The 19,789-nt window shown below is 38.7% G+C and overlaps 1 protein-coding gene across 1 annotated transcript in view; it reads left to right on the top strand.

Annotated features, from left to right (window-relative positions):
* Window positions 1-19,789, top strand: part of KIF16B (kinesin family member 16B) — a 139,338-nt gene that overhangs the window by 100,278 nt on the left and 19,271 nt on the right.

Here is a 19,789-nt window from a genome sequence, read left to right on the forward strand (position 1 = left end):
GTCTGCCTGATGCTTCCTCCTGTTCTCAGGCCCTGCTGCTGTTGCTGTGCTCTGTGGGATGAGGGAAAAGCACCAGTGTCTGGGTGCTGGCATGGAATGGCCTGGCTCTGGGAACTCTCTGGCTTTTTTTGCTGCCAGCAGAGTTTGCAAATTCACTTTGAAATGGTTTCTAGTTGCAAAATGCAGTCTTTGTGGATGGCTGTGGTTGTGAAGCCAAAGCTGCCAGAAAGAAAGGGGTTCAGCTCCCATAGCCCTCTCTCCTGGAGCAGGCAGCCGATGGATTCAGACTGGCTTGCTGGAGCCCATGGTGACTGGCAGACACCTCGCCTCAAGGCAGCTCAAACCTGCCAACTGCACTCTCTCTGAGATGGGGAAAAACAAAAACCAAGAGAGATCCCAAGAAGGGAGGAAAAACCTTTGCCTGAAGAAAGACCAAACAACCTGCAAAATAAATACCACGTGGCAAAGGAGCTGCCTGGGACGATCAATTCTGAAAACAGCCACAATAGCACCTCCTCACACACACCAGGTCTCTGGCTGCAAAGTCTGAAGGAGATTAGCAGTTCTTGGATGCAGGTAGATCTGGAATGCAGTAAAATTATGGATCTTCCCAGGACACATGGTCCCCACAACCTCCTTTTCTCTAAATTAGAGGGAGATGGATTTAATGGGTGAGCTGTTTGGGTGGATGAGGAATTGCTTGGGTGGTCACTTCCAGCGGGTGATGGTCAATGGCTTAAGGTCCACATAGACCTCAGTGAAAAGTGATATCCCTCAGGATTCTGTATGGAGACCAGTGCTGTTAAATATCTCCATGAGCTGACACAGAAGGAACAAGCGTTCCCTCAGCAAGTTTGCAGATGACACCAAGCTGAGTGTGGCTCACAAGCATGAGGGATGGATACCATCCAGAGGGACCTCGATGAATTTGAGGAATAGGCCCATGGGAATCTTATGAGATTCAACAAAACCAAGTGCACCTGTGTGCAGGCAGTTCCTGGGATGAGTAGAGGATGTGGAATGAGGGGATTCAGAGCAGCCCTGCCAAGAAGGATTTGGGTGTGCTGTGGATGAGAGGCTGGGAGTGAGCCAGCAATGTGTACTCACAGCCCTGAAAGCCAGTCGTGTCCTGGGCCGCATCAAAAATGTGACCTGCAGGTCTACTGAGGTGATTCTCTACCTCTGCTCTGACCCAGCCATCCAACTCTGGAATCCTCAGCACAGGAGGCACATGGACCTCTTGGAGCGGATGCAGAGGAGGGATACTAAGTTGATCAGATGGCTGGAGCACCTCTCCTTTGGAAGAGAGGCTGACAGAGTTGGGGTTGTTCAGCCTGGAGAAGGCTCTGGGTAGACCTTATAGCAGCCTTTCAGTTCTTGAAGGGGGATCCTTAGAAGGATGGGAACAGATGGGGACAGATTTTGCAGCAGGGCTGTGGCAGTAGGACAAGGACTAATGGTGTTAAACTGCAGAGGGCAGATTCAGAATAAAACGTTAAGAAAATTTTTACAATGGCACAATTTTTACAGTGCCTAGAGAAGTAGTGAGTGCTTCATCACCAGATATATTCAAGGACAGGTTAGTTGGAATCGAGCAGCCTGATCTAGTTGAAGATGTCCCTGCTTATGACAGGGGACTGGGCTCAGTGGCCTTTAAAGGTCTCTTCCAACCCAAATGATTTTATGATTTTGTGACTCCTCTCAGACGAATGTGTCCCGTAAGACTGACAAGCCCTTCAGCACCTCAGAGATCCAAGGGTGCTCGATACAGGATGGATGTTGCAATGAAACTATGACTCTGTGTGTTGCTCCTGGCCATAAATTCCCTTTACTGCTGGCTGGCATTGTTCCCTGGAGGTTGCTGTTTTGTTCATTGCAAGATACTTGTAGTCAGATCCTGTTGTCCTGACAACTTCTCATTTGAAAGAAGAGCATTGCTTCATAGATACCCTTTTGTAATAGTGGCTTTCAAGTTTCTGCAGAATGGAAAATTGATCTGACTACTTCAGAGACTCTGGGCATTTAGGATGAGGAGCTGTGCCTGATGAATTTTTAGTCCATTGGAGTGAGCGTTTATGGAATTACAGTTCTTAGTTTTCACATCTAACTTTTAATTATTAACATTTTTCTTCCCTCCTACATATTCCCTTGGATATTAGAAGAAATAAATCATTCAAGCAATGAAAGTGACCCTGATTTGAGAGTTAGCACAGCTAAAGAAGCTTGGGCAGTATATTAAAAAATATGAATATGTTAAATAAGGAGAGACATGCAATAGTGTGCACATGCTTTCTAGGTCTTCGTTAACATATGCTTTAATTAAAAATGAAATGAGCATGAACAGACCTTGAGTCTGGGGCTCAAGATTGTTCCCATTCCAAAACAGTATGAAAACCAGAAATGGAAACTACCGTGCACCAAATTTCTCAGAAGAAGTTTAAAAAAGAAAAAGGAGAGAGAGAAAAAAATTAAGCCATCTTTTTTAAATGACAGAATTTTTTAAGGTAAAATTGAGTTTTTAGTGGGAAATTGAAATGTTCTCTGTACGTAAATGCTTTTAAAAATATTGCTTGTGAACATCAGTACAATTTTTTTATTTGAATGAATTACCATTTCCTCTTGGATGTTAGAGTTCTATCTGTCAACAGGAATATCCTAATTGCATCTAACTCCAGAAAAAAGAGCCAGGCAGTCATCCAATTGATATGAAAGAAGGCCACCTGAATTCCTGTGCAGACTGATTTTCTGCATTTAGGAAAATGTGCTAGAGTAGTCTTCTTCAGAGTTGGTTATTGGTCCTGACAGTACATTGAGGAACAACTGAATTCTTTAATGGTTGCATCAGAGGGAGATCAGCTTCATTCTTGTAAGTAGTAATTGGATTCAGGAGGAATCTGATGTCCTTAAAGCCACTATTAAAGTGTCCCGTGTGCTACAGCATATTAATTTCACCTTTTTGAATAAAGCAATTGTGACTGACAGTACAAATTCAGGCTTTTTTTTGTGTTTCAGGAGGGAGTAGTTGGTTTTTTTTATTCTTATTTGTTTGTTTTGAAGAGCCATGACAGCATGAGTAGTATTATTAGGTCAGAATGAAGTCCAGCTTCCAAGAGTGTATAACAGGATAAGATCCCAGCCCAGAGCACAGGTACATACTTTTCTTCATCTTGGAGTCTTCTCAGCTGAAGTTGTTTTTGTTGTAATTAACTGTTCATAGTTAATATTTTTCCTGTGGTTTTTATCTGTATTTTAAATTCTCTACACTGCATACTTTATAAGTATCTTATAGAGGCAATTTTCTTTTGCAACTTATTTTCTTTTATCATCTTCCCTCTGTGGTTTTGCCTGCTAGGTCAGTATATTTGCTAGTTTAATGTGTCAGTTTGTTCCTTATTGACACTTCTGTGTTGCCATATGTTTGTGTCTTAGGTAAACTTAGTGAGATTCACATCTAGTGCATTAACAGAATTATTGGTTAGTTATACCAAAGCATAAGTGTCTATTTCCATGTGGGAAACACATGATGCTTGTATTAAGCTATCTGTTCCTTTGTGAAGAAGTTTTTTAAGTCACTGCAAGCACCAAGTCTTTCAAGGTTGCCCGTAGAATCTTTTTCCAGCCTTGACTGAGCTTTCACTTCACAACAACTTTCACCAGCTTATCAGAGAGGTTCAAATACACTCATATTTGCTAAATACCAAGCATGGTAAAGATTAGGGGAAGCAAGAGAAGCATTTGGTCATGTGAGCCAGTGCTTTTAGATAGTCACTGGCACATAGGTGCCTGTTCTGGAAACCCGTGCAGCACCAATGATGACTTCTCTGTTTTACACAGTGCAGGCACAGGTTGTGTCCGTTCCTGCTTTGAGACTTGGAGCATCAAAGGGAAAGGGAGATGTGTGGGCAGAAGAGACCTAGATAATATGCAGTGGGTTTCTTCTACTTGTCAGCATTTCTACAAACTACTGTGTCCTTGTTTATGAGAGAGGAAGAACATGTTGTGATGGATGAAACACAAAATAATGTGTGCTGCAGTAAAGATTTGGCATTTGTTTTCTTTGAAGGAATTTCATTAACAGTGTTGCATATGTGAATGACTGATGGCTTTCCATAGTTTTACCTTTATTTAAAATAGCTGTAATTTATGGTAATTTTGGATTAGTTTTGCAATGTGAGTAGCAGTTCAGTTTGTTTGGTAAATTGAAACTCATCTGTCTGCTTCTGCTCATCTGTCATTGAGCTAATTTAGGATTATGCTAAAATGCATTTTAATACCAAACTTGTCAGAGTTGTGTCTTTAGTCACTATGTATTATTTCAAAGAAATGTGGTCCTTAGAAGGATCTTATCAGAATCTATCAGAGTTGAGTTTTCTTTTGCACAGTTCACCTTCCCACTCTAAATTAATATTTATAATGAACAGCAAAAATACTGTGGGCATGTTTAATATATGAGTGTCCTGCTTTTAGAAGTGAACTTTACAGCTCATTAGTTGTTCAGCTCTGAGTTACTATATCAGTATTTTAATAATTTGCTGATCTTGCATTTCATGTTTCTGCCACTGAATTCCCAAAGGGATGTCTTGGCAAACTGATGTATTAGGGAGGTTTAAAAAAAAAAAAGTATCTCTTTCAAAAGCAGAAACTTGCCTAATATCTCCTGGTCTTAAAAGATGTCATATATATGATATATCTGCACATTTCTCTAATGTAATTAAGGGCCTGCTGACAACTGCTTATCTAACTAAAACGTGTCACATGCAAATTTTGAAAGACTGAAGAAGCTGCAGCAGAGTGGGACTGAGCCAGTGGCAGATAACTACCAAGCATTTTACAGTGTCTGTTTTTTGGGGGAGGCTACATGACTGTCATTTGCCCAGCTCCAGCTTTCTTGCACTGCTAGATTGTTAATGACCATTTTATTACTTTGGGATTTTTAATTAAGACCATATTTGACTTTCAGTTGCAGTAGTCTCTCTAATGAATGCACTTTTTGTTTGTTATTAGTCAGAGAAGAGGGCAAATGCACTCTTCATTCTCAACAGAGGAGTGAGAACTTCCATAGTTAGATTCTCCTGTTTTTCCCTCTGCCTTCATCTTTTCTTACCAGTTACTGGTTTTGGAATAGTACCAGAATGTTGGTGTCTGCAGAAAACTTTCCTTCCTGAGCCACATCTTGCTGCAAGGGAAATCTCACTCTTCCTACCACTTTCTCACTCTCCTAACAGTTTCTTGTCTCTACTTTCTTTCAAATGAGAGCAGAGAGACAGTTCCTGTTTGTCTTTCTCCTACTCAAATCCAGGGTTTATGAAGTCCCTCCTTCATATGGGAGTCCTTAAGTCCCACTTGCATCCAGGTTTTGTGGGGCTTTCACTGTAGGCTCTGCTTATTGAGTTCCCTGTCAGTCACCTTGAAAATTGTTTCTGTGTGCATAAAAATCTCTACGTGTTGTTAAGGAAAGCACCTTCCATGGAGGCATTTTTATTCCTAATAGTGATTCTTGACTTGAAATATTAGAAAATCCTTGGAGAGCTGACAAGGAGAAGCTACAAGGCATGCCTACATTTATAGATTCATTTATGGACATAAGGACGTGCATGTGTCCTGTTCAGTAGGAATGCCACAGCTATTGACTTCTAGCTTATTTAACAGAATGTAGTATCTGTATTTAATTTATGGAGGTCTGTATAGAAGCATATATTTGTGTCTTTTGGGGTCTGGGCACAAAAGATCTGTTAAGAGTTTAAAAATAATTATGGGTCATAACCTGTAGGAATTGCATGAAATTCAAAGAGCAGAAAATAATTCTCAGATTTTTCAGAAGTACTAAGTGAATGTTTTCGAAAATATACTGAAATCAAAACATTTGTTGCAAGCTTATTTAAAAACATTTTAAAATATTTTGTAATATTTCAGATTTTTCAAAACTCAAAAAGATAGTCTGTTTTTCATCCAAAGTGTTTTGCATCTCAGTAAAGAAAGACAAATGTTTGCATCTCAGTGACAGCAATGTCTGTTTCATCCTTGCATACTCACAACCACCCAACACATAATGTGTATGTTTGCTATTAAAATAGAGCAGACATCAGTTTTTAAATTGTTTCTTAAGTTCATTTTAGACACTTTTCTACTACTGCTTATTATTCAGGTCTAGTTCAGCTGTGTAATGATTAATGAAGAGTCATGAACTGTTTATGGAGCCACCACTGACTGATCTCACTGTCCTTTCCTTTTGACTCTGTTCTCCTCTTTTGGGTCACTGCCAGGGAAGGATCTCTGTTTCCTTTTTAAGAGGTCCATACATCTGGTGCTCTTGATAAGTAGTAAGTGGGAGAAATCTTCAACAGGAATGGCTTGCACAGATAATGGAGAGGGGATGAATTTGAGGTGAAGTCATTAATTTTAGGAGAACATCCTTGGATTCTGGAATTGATCACTGACCAAGAAATGCAATCTGTTACTAACTTTCAAAACATGATTGTTGCAAATTTGAGGATTTTTATTCTTCCCCCCATAATTCCAAGGATAATTAGACAATTTCTGTGCACTTATGTAATGATTAAATTATTTTTACTGTTTTATCAGACATGCAGAATTCTCCCTTCCAATGAAGAATGCAAACAGAAATTAAAGCAGCAGTGGGGCGGTAAGGCAGCAGACTTGTGCTGAGCACTTGGGGCAGTGTTTGGGCTGGGATCTTGGCTGTCTGACTGCTCCAGTTCTTGGCTGTCTGACTGCTCCAGTTCTGGTTTATAACTCTGCAGCTGTAGAGTTTTATTGAATGCAAAATTTATGTTAATATTCTCTGATGGAGGTGCTTGGCTTGCAGGGCTGGCAAGCCTGTTGCCGTGTAACTGGTGAGCTCCTGGAGCTGAGGAGCTAATTTCACAGCAGAAGTCAGAAGTTTATTGCATCAGAGCTGGTTGGCCTGAAACTGCTGATTTTATCATTGGATTTTCTACTTTGCTAGCATTAGTAACTATATATTTAGTTAGTATGTAAGGTGTAGGTAGTATGCTCACATTGAATGCAAAATTCTGGATGTTTGGATTCTTCTAGTGTTCAGTTTTAAATAGCATAGAGTAGTATAGTTGTAAATAACAGAACTTTCCTAAGACAGTGTTGAAAATTATTTTGTTCTGAAACCTGCTGAACTTATGCCGGAGTCTTGATCCTGCAGTAACTGAAGTCTCAGTCTATTCACAAATTCATTCATTGTTGACATTGATGTTTAAAAACTCTGGAGACTAAGAAACAATTTAAAATCAGTGCACTAGAGAGAGCAGGGTGTAGCATATTATACTGAACATGATTGTACATATCTTGCTACAAATGCTATCTCATATTTTAGAAAGTTCAGGTTTATTTGGATATGGATTCTCAGTTCAGGTTCTTTCATAGAGCCTTATGACCCCTTGTAAACATAGTCTCTAACAATATTTTAAGATTTGTCTGTTTCTTTGAAAATTTGATCCAGTGAAGAAATAAGCTTGTTGATGTGTTTTGGCTGAACTGGAAGGATGTTTCTGAGTGTCTGGATATGAAGTAGCAAAGTAGGAAATTTGATTTGGGTTTTTTTTTTTTTTCCCCCAAATAGTCAAGACTGATGTACTGTAGTTTTGGTTTTAAACAATGGTAAAATATGATAGGACGGAGAGATTTGATATGAGAACCATAGGACAAACATCAAGCACCAAGAATGTATAAACAATCTTAACAATCTAAAAGCTTTTTTTTTTAATGGAAATTGTGTATTAGAGCACAGGTGAATATAAAAATTATTTGCAACATTGATATGCTTGGAAATAGCAAATGCTATGATGTGTATTCTGGCAGAATTACATGTAGAAAAGCATTTAGAAAACAGTTTTTGAAATATGAACTAAACTAAGGGCAGATCTTAATTTTTACTTTCTAGCATGGGAAGTTAGTAGGCTTGGTAATACATCTTTCCATAAATATTGAAAGAAAAAGAAATAGTAAGTTTTAGGACATGTATTTGTTTGTAAACCCTTTAATACTATTATATGAGCATGTGATTATAGCCTTTGGCTTCTTTCAGTACAAATTACAGTAATTATGATATAGTTAATTTTAACATTCATATTCTTGTCACCCAGAAGAGCCAGGAAGTGCATACACAGGAAGCATATTTTGCCACATGCATGTTTCCAGCTCCTGTTCCTAATTATATTATGTTCAGAACAGTCTGCAAGCCTGCTGGTTTATATTTGTAGTACTTCCATATCAACCTGAGTTTGCCACTACTTACAGGTGGGATTTAAAGTGGTAGATCCTTAGAAGCTTCACCTGGCCTTTCTTTCTGCAGCATGAGACTGCTGAAATTTTAAAAATAAATTTTTAGCATATTTCTCAGTACCTCTATCTACAAATGAACAGGATAATTCATTCCAATAAATAAAGTGTGAAAAACATCACTGCTAACCATATCATGTAGTTCAGTGAAAGCTTGATTTCAGGGAAATGTATTTATTCCAAATGGTCCCACTGAATTCATAGTTGCTAACCAGAACTGGAGCATCAGAGACAACAGCAAACCCTCCAGCATAATACACAATTCTCCTTCTATTTCTGGTTGGAAAATGAAATCAGTGTGTGAATTTCAGTGTGTGAAACTGTTTTGACAATTTCATGTCACAGCACTGAATGTGAATGTGTAGGAGCCTTGTAAAAACCCATTTTGGGGATTAATTTGTGTTTGTTGTTAATTTGGGTGCTAGATTCGTGCAGCAAAATTTTCTTGGCTTGGTACATATGATTCTGCAGAGATACAGCTTCTCTGTATCTCTTCTCTTTTCCTTTCTTTCCTCCTGGGATTGTTGATGAGACCTGGCATTTTTTGGTCTTTCCCTAGCAGCAAGTGAAACTTGTGAGCTTCCAAATAGTTCTCTGAGCTTTATTGGTCTTCTGATAGATTCAGAATGAAACAAATTTAATCAAATGCCAAGTTTCATTGATTGTGCTGTGCAAAAGTCTTGTACATGAGTAACACAGAAATTGAAAAAAAGCATTTAGAGAGGTGTGAGTCCATCATCTCATAATTTTTGAACTATTTGACAGAATAATTCCATTGATCATTTGATAATCTGATTTTCCAGGCACTGCTCAATTACCTACTGAATTTGTGTAATATCAAAATGTTCATGTTGTTATCAGTAAAACAGTTTTGAATGGATAACAGCTATCTGTGAGAGAGGAATGCCTCTGAGAAGAATTCCTAGACAACATAGCTGGAGGTTTAGGTGCTCATTGAGACTGAGCCACTTAGCTTTTCCTGACTATTGGTTGACTTGGGGAATGCCTTGGGCTGCAACCTCGTGTCTGTTTTTCCGCTGCTTAGTGAAAAGCAGAGGGGAGGATTGGAGGTTTTGCTGTTTCTTCTTTTTTCCCATTACTACCTTCCTTCAGTGGACTTTTGGATATGTACTGCATTAATCATTAGCTGTTAGTGACAGTCTCACTGCCTTCCAAGGGTTTGTGAAGAACAGCTTGTTCTTGCTGGCTTTGTCAGGAATACACTGCTAGGTTAAGTTGGTCTTTCAAGTGGAATCCTTTCATATCAGTTGATATAGTGGCCCAGCTCAAACTCTAGTTTTTCTGAAAATACCCTGGTTAATTTTGAACAAATAGCATAGAGAGTAACAAAAATTGTCAAGCTCCAACTGTGCTGCCCGTTGTGGTTTCTTTCTTACAAATTTAGGTGGTACTACAGACACAACTGAACATGTGAAACTGCTAAACTTTATTCACACTCTAATTTGGAGAATTATACCATGCCTCTCTTGTGCTTCATGAGGCAGCTTTTGAATAGGATATTTCAGGTTTCTCTTCTCTTTGGAACCACCAGGTAAATGAACAAGGAAATACAGATTGCAGATTTTGCAGCCCAGTAAGAATATTAGCTGTTTATTTAGGCATTGTTGTATTCATCAAACGAGTGATTCATTATCTCGATGGGATTGAGATACAGGTGGCTCTTACCTATTGTCATCTGCAATAAACGAAAGCTGCTGAAAAATTTCCCCCTCTGTATTTAGTAACAATTTTTACACATTTTAATGTACATTTATGGCTTACAGTTTCTCTAGCTACACTGGAGGAACAAAAGAGCAGAAGTGCTGTGCTGAGCTTTGTGCTCCCTAACAAGGAGGGGCATGTTTGCCAATGACACCAGTGTGACCCAGGAATGTGTGCTTGCAGCCTGGAAAGCCAACTGCATCCCACGCTGGAAAGCCAACTGCATCCCAGGCTGCATCTGGAGCACTGTGGGTGGGAGGTGGACATGTGGGAGAAGATGCAGAGGAAGGATGGAAAGATGCTCGGAGTGCTGGAGTGCCTCTCCCATGAAGGCAGACTGAGGGAGAGAAGGCTCTGGGGAGACCTGAGGCACCTTCCAGTTCCTAAAGGGGCTCCAAGAGAGCTGGAGAGGGACTTATTACTTATAATATTATGTTCAGAGCATATGAATGGCTTTAAATTGACAGAGGGGAGGGTTAGGTTAGATCCTAGGAAGAAATTAGTCCCTGTGAGGTTGGTGAGGCACTGGCACAGGTTGCCCAGGGAAGCTGTGGCTGCATCATCCCCAGAAATGTTCATGGCCAGGTTGTGCAGGACTTGGAGCAACCTGGTCTAATGGAAGGCATCCCTCCCATGGCAGAGAGGCTGGAATGAGGTGGGCTTTAGGGTCCTTCCCAACCCAAACTATCCTATGATTCTAAAACCAACCCTAAGGTTAGCATTTTTACAATCTACAAGAGGCATTTTTTGTTTAAAGGTCTTTTTTAAGTATTACTTTATCATGTTCCTGCTAATGACCTTTCAGACTCAATATGGTGAAAATAATACTGTGTTTCTCAGTTAAAAATGACTTGACTTTAGAAGAAAGGAAGAAAACAAATTTCTCTGGCCTGTGCACCTGGTAGTACAGTTAATAAATATGTTTCTAAATGCCTTGTTTTGTATTCAAAGAAAGATCTTCCTGTAAAGCTCTCTTCACTGCTGTATTGTAAATATATTAAAAAAAAGTAGAAGGGTCTTTTACTGTCTCTGCAACACAATGTACAGAAAGCTCCATCTTACAGAAGAGAATTGTCAATCCCTCTAGAGAACCTAAAGCAAGAAAGCCCAAGTCAAAAAAATATATTAGACATGTCTGCATGACAAAAATCAATAAAATACAATCTCTTGTGGTTTAATATGAAAATAAACACAAAGAAGTGGCTTTCAGGAAAAAGATTGAGCTGTAGGTATAGAATTGAGGATGTCAAGAGAAGACTGAAAGCAGAGGATGTTGTCCAGTTTACTGTAGGACATATTTCAGAACCAAAGCCAGGAATAATAATGTTGGAGGGTAAGCTGTCTGGCCATGTCTGAAAACCAAAATTCAGTGTGATGTGAGAGTGAGATGAAAAAGCACTCTTCTCATGGGTGCCAAACTTTGGGACATACTGTTAAAACATTTGATTAATTCATGCTTATCTATAATTGGTTAAAGTACTGTGAACAATAAAAGGAGAAAAATACAAAGAATAATATTTACTTATTATAATATAAAGGTATGTTTTGGTTTGGCTAATTTCTTCTCTATTGAATTTATTATTTTCTGTCATACCTAACTGTAGGTGCTACTGGGTATTAATGATGCTTTGATATTTGTGTTGTGCACTGCTGTCAGCAGTGCAGATACTCTGAAGCTTTTTTTAATACTCTATATTTTCCAGGAAATAAAAAAAAAAATTAAAACCATTTCTGAACACTGCATGTCCTACTCTTCTTATATCCTCTATGGAAAAGAATTGAAACAAAGCTTTAGCAGTATTTGAAATCCTTAAATTACTCATTTTATGTTCAACTCTAACTCCAAATTTATTTTTAAATCAGGGAATAAATAAGGAGACCTTTACTTTTAAGTTTAGTTTTTTGATAGTACCGGTAATGTAAAGTAATTGCAAATTAATGTATTGCAGGGTTTTATTTAAATAGGTAGAGTAGCATAATTTCCATTCTGATTGTACCTGAGGCTCATATGTGCTGTAACTCATTGTAAAGTTGCTGTAAAAAACAATGAAAAAAATAATGGGGTTTTTTCACTTTCCCCTGTTTTCCTGGGTGACTAAAGCTTGTGTAAGTGGAGCAGCATGACTCTTAGATTCAGTGAAGCAGTATTTATTGGGAAAAAACATTGTTCTAGAAAGCATCTGACAGATGGGAATGATGAAATTAATGTAATAATAATTATTATATTGACATAATAATCTGTGCCCAAATTCTTGCAATTGTGAAACACCTGCCTGTTTTTTCCCCTTCCCTAAGTAATAGTGTTGGTTCAGTATCATGTTGGCTTTTTCATGAGTGTGTCTTTGAGATTTCCATGTCTATGTGGGTCTTGCTTATGAAGCATTTAGCTTTAAGTGCTTGATCAAGAAATTTTATTATACTTGGAAACAAATATCTATTCTTACCCACCATCCTGACTTTCAAGAGCAGTACTAAATGTGGTATTCCTCATGAAACTGATAGTAACAGTGGCCTTTCTTAACCTAGGGTTGCTTTTCTGCCCTGCACATTCAAACTCCTTTGCCAAGCAAGCTCCTGAAAATGGATCTGTTAAGTTTATTACATTTATTTGGTTACCTGGCATCTTAAGCTTTACCTAGTGGCAACAGCAATAGTGGAAGGAAAATTTGTATGAGGCTTACAGCAAGTTTTTAAGTCTGTGATAAAGCAGCTAGTTCTAAAGTGTCTGTATGACTAGACACAAGTGAAAATGAGTGTATAATGTCTGACTATCAGTCACTCTTGCTGTTGGGGGACTGAGTCATTCCTTTTAAGCTTCCCATTTGCGTGCCTGCACTGCCTTTTCTCTGGTTTTATCACTTTAAATGATGCAGAAGGTTATCTAACTTCTCCTTGTAATCAGTCCAGTTTGTTGTGAGGGTTAGCACTTGATGTCTGCTAACAAATCACACTTGAAGGCACACTGCATGTTTGTTTGCAGGTGTATTTCTCTGTGACAGCTGTTCTTTTAAGACCCTGAGATCTGCCATTAATTTTGAGTAGTCAGAGAGGCATCCATCTAGTCAGCAGTACAAATCATTACTGCTTGTTGATGAGTTTTCATTACTAACATTTCTCAAAGGCAAGGGTGACTGAAATTTATGGCGTCAGTCAGCCACACGAGATGGGGATGTGTCATAAATGCTGCCAGATGTCACTGAGATGAGTTCATGTACAACAAGCAAATCTTCTTAGGGAGAGCTGTGAGAACTGCTGTGGTGAATCCCCTTCTCTGAGCCTGTTTCTGTTGCATAAATCTGATGGTATTGGGACTTCTCAGTGTGGAATCCAAGTGGCCCAATAGGCACTGGAGCATCAGCAGAGCTGGGGCAAGGTTGTGTGCAGCCATGGTGAAGGCAGGGGATGATGCATGGCCCGCCTTGTGTTATTGCAGGTACAGCCTTGACCTTGCTGGAAATCCCAGCAGGAAAATAATAAATCAAATCCCAAATAGTTTTTGAAAGAAAAATAAACCCTACAGAGATCTCCAGAAAATAACTTCATAGCCTTTTTGAGAAGTGGGGTTTGAGTCACACCTTTATAAAGATTGATTCATGTGTCGAACTAACAACCTCGCAAAACCAGCAAATTTTACTGTTTCTTTAAAGAACTAACCAAGACCTGAGACTACATGAAGAAAGATTAATGTTTAGTTGGCAAAATCATGACCTTAGAGCATAAAGAGTAGGTATTAAAGTGTCCATTTAATCTCTAGGTTGGCACATACCTTTGTCTTAGCTGATGGTCTGCCATGCCATGCTGGTGTTTTTGCCCCCAGAGACTTCTCTCTTGGGGCAGGGGATAGATGAACAAGGGAGCAAAATCAAGGTTGCAAAGACATAATATGTTAGGAATTTTTCATGCTTATTTTCCAAACACATCTACAACTCAAATTTAATTGTTTTTATTTGGTTTTAGCTGGTTTACTTGTAAGGCAGTTATATCCTTTGGTTGATGTGTGCTGCTTCTGCACTATCTTACTCTTTTTACAGCCTGTGTATGAAACTTAAAATATTTTCTTTGCCATTTGGGCCAATTTTTGTCTGTCTCTCCTTCATTGGTAATCCTAAGAGCTTTACAGGTATTGGTTTTTATTTAGAAATATACCCTGGCTATATTAGCTTCTGATTTTTATAGAAGATTAAAATCCCCAAACTGCATAATTTTATAGAAATATGCAAGGTTTGCATGAACTTTGTTACATCCTATTGCTCATTTTCATAGATATTCTGTATTTAAATGTTATTGTACTGCTTATAAAGGACCAAACAAAAAAGTAATTTGTCAAATACTATACAGACTCTTGTTTACGGCTCTAATTTGGTATGCTATTATTCTGAGTAGTCTAGAATTGCTTTAAGAAAAATAGTAATCTCTTTGGCTTCAGTTAATTTGATTTTTCTTGGTAGCAGGAGGCAAACTAAATGGAGTTAAAATTACATTGATAAACCACAGCCTCCACATCTCACCATAGCTCCAAAACTGCAGATTAAGTCTAGATCATCTTGCTGGTTTAAAGGAGGAAAATGGATATGAGAGCTCTCGAACCTTTTTGATAATTTCAGGTGATTGTTTGATGGACAGGTAGGCATGATTCAAAATGAGAAATCTTTGCTGTCTAATCCTATTTGGTCATTTCGCATCATCATATGGAGGTTTCAGGATGGTTCAGAGGAGAATTTATCTTTTTATGTTCTTGTCCCTCTTAAGTGAAACAGACAGAGTTGAAATGTTCTTTGGAGAAACAATTATGCCTGTCTGGGGGAGGTAACTTGCAAAAGATCTTGAAAGTTCAAAGAGAATTACCCAGAACTAAAGAGAGCAGATCTATGAGACCTTGTAGGTCCTGAGAAGATGCTCATTTATTGGTGAATACCACTTTATTGGGGGTTAGTCACAGCATCCTGACTTGCAACAGAACTGCGTGTATTTATGGGAGGAGATGTAAGTGCTTGTGCTTCTTGGTGCTAAGAGATGGATAGATAGATGTAGATACAGTTCTAGCTTCAATATGCATGGTATTCCAGTGAGATAAGTAGGAAAAAAGCAAGGAATTGTAACCAGTCTAAGTAAAGTGGAGAAGTTGCCAAATTGCCTGCTTGCCAGGTTAACCCTGGGAAGGTCTCCAGTGCACTCTGACCTCAATGGGATGTGAGCTGGAGGGATAAACCAGACCTGGCTCACTGGGCTGCTGGCATTAGGGGCCAAGCAAAAAAAGCAGCGTGCAAACCAGGAGGTGCCTCTGCCAGCCAGAAATGAGAAGGTTAAACCAGTTCTGTGGTTAGGTAGATCTTTGCCATGGAGCAAAAAGGATGGATAGCAGAAAGAAAAGAATGTTCTCATGTACGTGAAGCTTGTTTGAAGAGAAAAAGCTGTGCTGTGAAGGGACTAGAAACCAAATTATGGCGTAAATTGTGTAGAGAAAATACCAGGGGGCAAAAATCACCAAAAATACCCAAACCCCAAAACTCTAGTACGCTGTTGCAATCTCTTGCATTTGTCAAAGGGAAGTATTTGCCAACCAATTTATTTAAGATTTTTCAGAGTAGACTTACCCAAGGAAGGAGGGAGATGCTTATTCTCTTGTGTGTGTTTGAGTGAGATCCAGGCCCCGGTGCCTGTAGCAGCAAGGAGAGAAAACAGCAGAGAGCTGTGAGCTTGGGAGCTGGGACACAGCAGGGATGGGCCTGAAGCAGCTCCTCAGCTCTCAGAAACACTTCAAAGACCTTGGGAGCAGAGTTTGCTCCCCTCAGACACAGTGAAGGATTGACTCTTGGGGTGGTACTGAGGACCCCTCTGTACCCTTTGTGTAGGAGGAAGGTTGTTTTTCCTGTATCTGTTTCCTGGTCATTTGAGTTTTCCTCAGTTTAGGAGGTTAATTACCCTTGTTATTACAATAAATGGTGACTTTTGTTGCTGCTGTTCAGCCTTCTCCAGGGAGTTCACTCCTTTAGAAGAGTGATAGGGGTACGCTTCAGATCCCTGGATATGCTGCCTCTTGAAAACATCAAATCCCTCTCCCCTTCTGGCAGATTGTAGGGAGGATTGCAAATGGCCCAGTGGAGTAAGGAAAAGAATTAGGTAGGTCATGCAGGAATGGAGGGAAGCATGGTGTTGGAACAGAGACAAGCTGGGAAGTGGGGGATGGACATGTTGGGAGAGTTGGAAAAAGTAAAGAGAAAGTATTAGAAATGGAAGAGGAAAAGTAGGTGACAAGCTGAATGTCCAGAAAATAATTCCCTGGATATTCCCTCTCCCTGATTAATTGTTAATGGAAAATAATGTCTTTAATCCTTCTCTCCTGTGAGGGCATGACTTACCTGCAGCATACATGTTGGGAGAGCATTGAAGGGTTTACCCAGTGGAGGACTGGGTTACTATTTTGTTTAAAGGAGAATAAATTTAGAGGTTTCTTCACTCAACTTTAAAGTTCGAGCTATATCAGCCGAAAATATGACTTAGGTGTTTTTATATGTTATTTTATTGTTTTCATTTTTAGTGGATAGTACAGCAAATAATTTCTCTTTGATCTCCATTTGAATGTTTTCAGAATTTATAAAGCAGCCTTTAATCTGTCCAATAAGTGTTAACTTTTTACCTTTGCCTACTGCTGTCTTATGAAATTGTGTAGAAAAAGTAATTTATTTCAGACAAAATATAAAAAAATATAGAAATTAGGCTTGTGGTGGTTTGGTTTTGGTTTTGTTTTGTTTTTTTGTTTTCACCTTGACAAATCCTTAAATACTTGGTGCAAGTTCCTAGTTAAAAATACAGCTTCTGTGTAGTTTCTTTAGACTCTGGGAGTCTTAGTACATATTGAGATATTGAGGCTTAAGTTACTTTGTTTAAACTTCAAAAACTAAAAGTAGGAGTTTTTTCTTTCATTGCTTCCTGCAAAATCAAGTCAGGTGCAGCCACAGTGGCTGCAAAACCATGCCATGTTCTTCTCTTTGATTTTTCTCATCTGTGACAGAGATTTCTGGTTCAAAGGATCAAAAGTCAGACCTACTCTTTGAAAAATGAGAAAATTCAGAGTTGTAAAAGTAACATGAGAACTAAAGATGACTGAGTTTTTAAATAGTTAGCATTTCCTTAATTTTCTTTTTTCTCCCTTTCCCCCCCATTTAAATGTATCAAAACATTGAAGTAAAAAGAGAATTTGAGATGAAAGGTTAAAGATGATTCAGACCCCATCAATGTCTGCCCTGTTTTTCTTCTTAAAAAAGTATTTTACCTTATTGTAGGCAGTAAAACATAGATTGTACCAGCCAAAAATAATGAGATGTTTCAATCCTGTAGATTTTTGCTTGATGTCAGAAAATGGAATTTTTTTAATGTTTAGGGAGCATAACACTTGGAACAATTTCATGTTTCAGAAGTGACAAGCCTACATGGCTGTATTATGTGGTATTTTGCTTTGGTCCACTATGAGTTGAAATATCATCTGCAAAGTATTGTACAAGAGTTTTCATTAACATGTTCTGTTCTGCTGTACCATAAAACCCCTGAACTGAATTAAATCCAGCAGGTCCCCAAGCAGACATACTGTCAGTGAAGAGTCTCCAACAGATCATAATAGAAATTAAAGGACACCCTTCAAATGCTGATGACTATTTTTTCATAAAGGTTCTGAAATGAGAGTGCACCCCATCCCAGGCAGAGCATTCCATGGTATTGGAGCCTTCATTTTCACTGTCTTGGTTTCCAAAAGGCCAGTCTCCAAATTCACATCTCTCCCTGGGGCACAGGAGTTGAACACTATGAAGTCTGGTTTCACTTTAAAAGGGTTTGCTTCCAAATAGGTGTTCCTAGAATCTTAAGGTCAGAATTGAATGTAAGATAGAATAGGTGACAAAAAAAGGGTTACTTGCTGTTCTGCCACCTGCTTTTACCAGCATGAAATGCCTGCCAAAAACCAGTCTCCTGACTGGAATGTGGGAGAAGAAGAGGAATCCATTCAGCTTGTTAAAGTTTGCTACAATAACATGTACTGGGTGCAAAGCGCCTTCTGCTTAAGGACTGAACCTAATACTGTCTAAATTTGATTGTACTAACTCACAGATACTCCATTATGGCAGGTGAGTATTGTTTCTTACAGATGATATTGCTGAGACAGACAAATAACATGTGTCTTAGTAATGCTAGACCTAGAAATAAAACATGGCCTTTATTTATTGTAAAGAAATTAGAGACTTAATTGCAAATTACTGTTTGCCTCTCTCTACAACTGCTACTGCCTAGCAACAGTTGCCAGGTAGGATAAACATCATTAACTGTAAAAAGTTTAATGTGTAAAAGACATTAGGAGTGCTGATAGGCAGTCTTGAGGTCTCTGTGTACTGTTTGAAAATATATGATCTGGCTTTGCCTTTTGGGCCTAAGCATAGTCCCAGCCTTGCCTATGGTACAAGTATGCATGTGTGTGCACTCCTGTGGATATAATGAAATGTGGATTGCAGGGATGCAGTGATTAATTTTAGTAGGGAGATGCTTCTGCTGTCAGAATAAAAATTAGAAATCTTGCACGCTATATACAGAAGCTTCTCAGGAAATCATTCAAGCCCTCTCTTCCTATCAGGCTGGGGAATATACCTCTTAATTTCCCCTGACAGAAAATACATCACCTCATCAGCAACCCTAGAAAATGACAAAACATCCTTGCCAGAAAAGACTGTCTGCCAAATGCTTCCATTGCCACTGCAGGAAGTGGGGCAGGGAGCGAGGAGTGTGCTCAGAAATTCCATGGAAGGAAAATGATTTCCCTTACTGCCTGTCCAGTTCCACTGTTGCTCCTTGCATTATCACAAAATGTTCATCTTGTCATCAAGGTGAGACCCTTGAAGAATTCATTTGGGCCAGAGGGTACACAAACATTTAATTTTGAAAGAATAATTTATACTCCTGAATCTTGATAGTGTGAAATTCCCTTAGAGTGTTTGAGCCTAGGCAAACATCTTGATGCAAAATCCATACCTGCAAGATCTCTTACATATTTCAGTGCCAGAACAAATGCTGCTCAGTCACATACTGTACTGTGTGCATTAACCTGTAACAGTGATTATTTCCACTGAACTTACTGTACAGTTTCATAAAGGTGCTGTAGCACCACTAATAGCAAAATCTGAAATATTTATTGGAATATTTGCTACTGCACTTTGGCTTAAATGAATAAGGTATTGTAAATAAACCTCAAAATTCTATCGAACCTTGCTTTGCTGAATCTCACACAATTATGTTCAGAGTCTGTATATCAAATAGTACATTAGGACAGAGGATTTTTATAGAGAGTTATTGCAACATTTATCATTACTTCAGTGTATTTGTGTTGCTGAGCTGCTTCTAGTTCATCTCTTTAGGAACCAAAATTATGATGGGATAAGGATGTTTTATTGTCACTCTCTATATCTGTGGGGCTCTTGCACCAATATATTTTTCCCTGCATTAAAGTAATAAGTCAGAGTGCTGAAGATCAATGGGGGTGTGTATATATATATTTTTTTTTAAATATATATATGTATAATAAGCACACTATCTCTGGTAAATATACTAATAGTGTATTTTTATATAAATATAGCACAATGGACTGGCTTCCTATTACACTGAATTTTTAGTCATATAGAGAACTGCATAATTCACCTCGTTGCAAGGATGTGTCAGTTTCTTATGTTGCAAAGATAATTTTCAAGCTGCAAAGTAGGTGGGAACTAGTGCTGTC

Source organism: Camarhynchus parvulus, chromosome 3 (assembly GCF_901933205.1).
Source record: "Camarhynchus parvulus chromosome 3, STF_HiC, whole genome shotgun sequence".
NCBI lineage: Eukaryota > Metazoa > Chordata > Aves > Passeriformes > Thraupidae > Camarhynchus > Camarhynchus parvulus.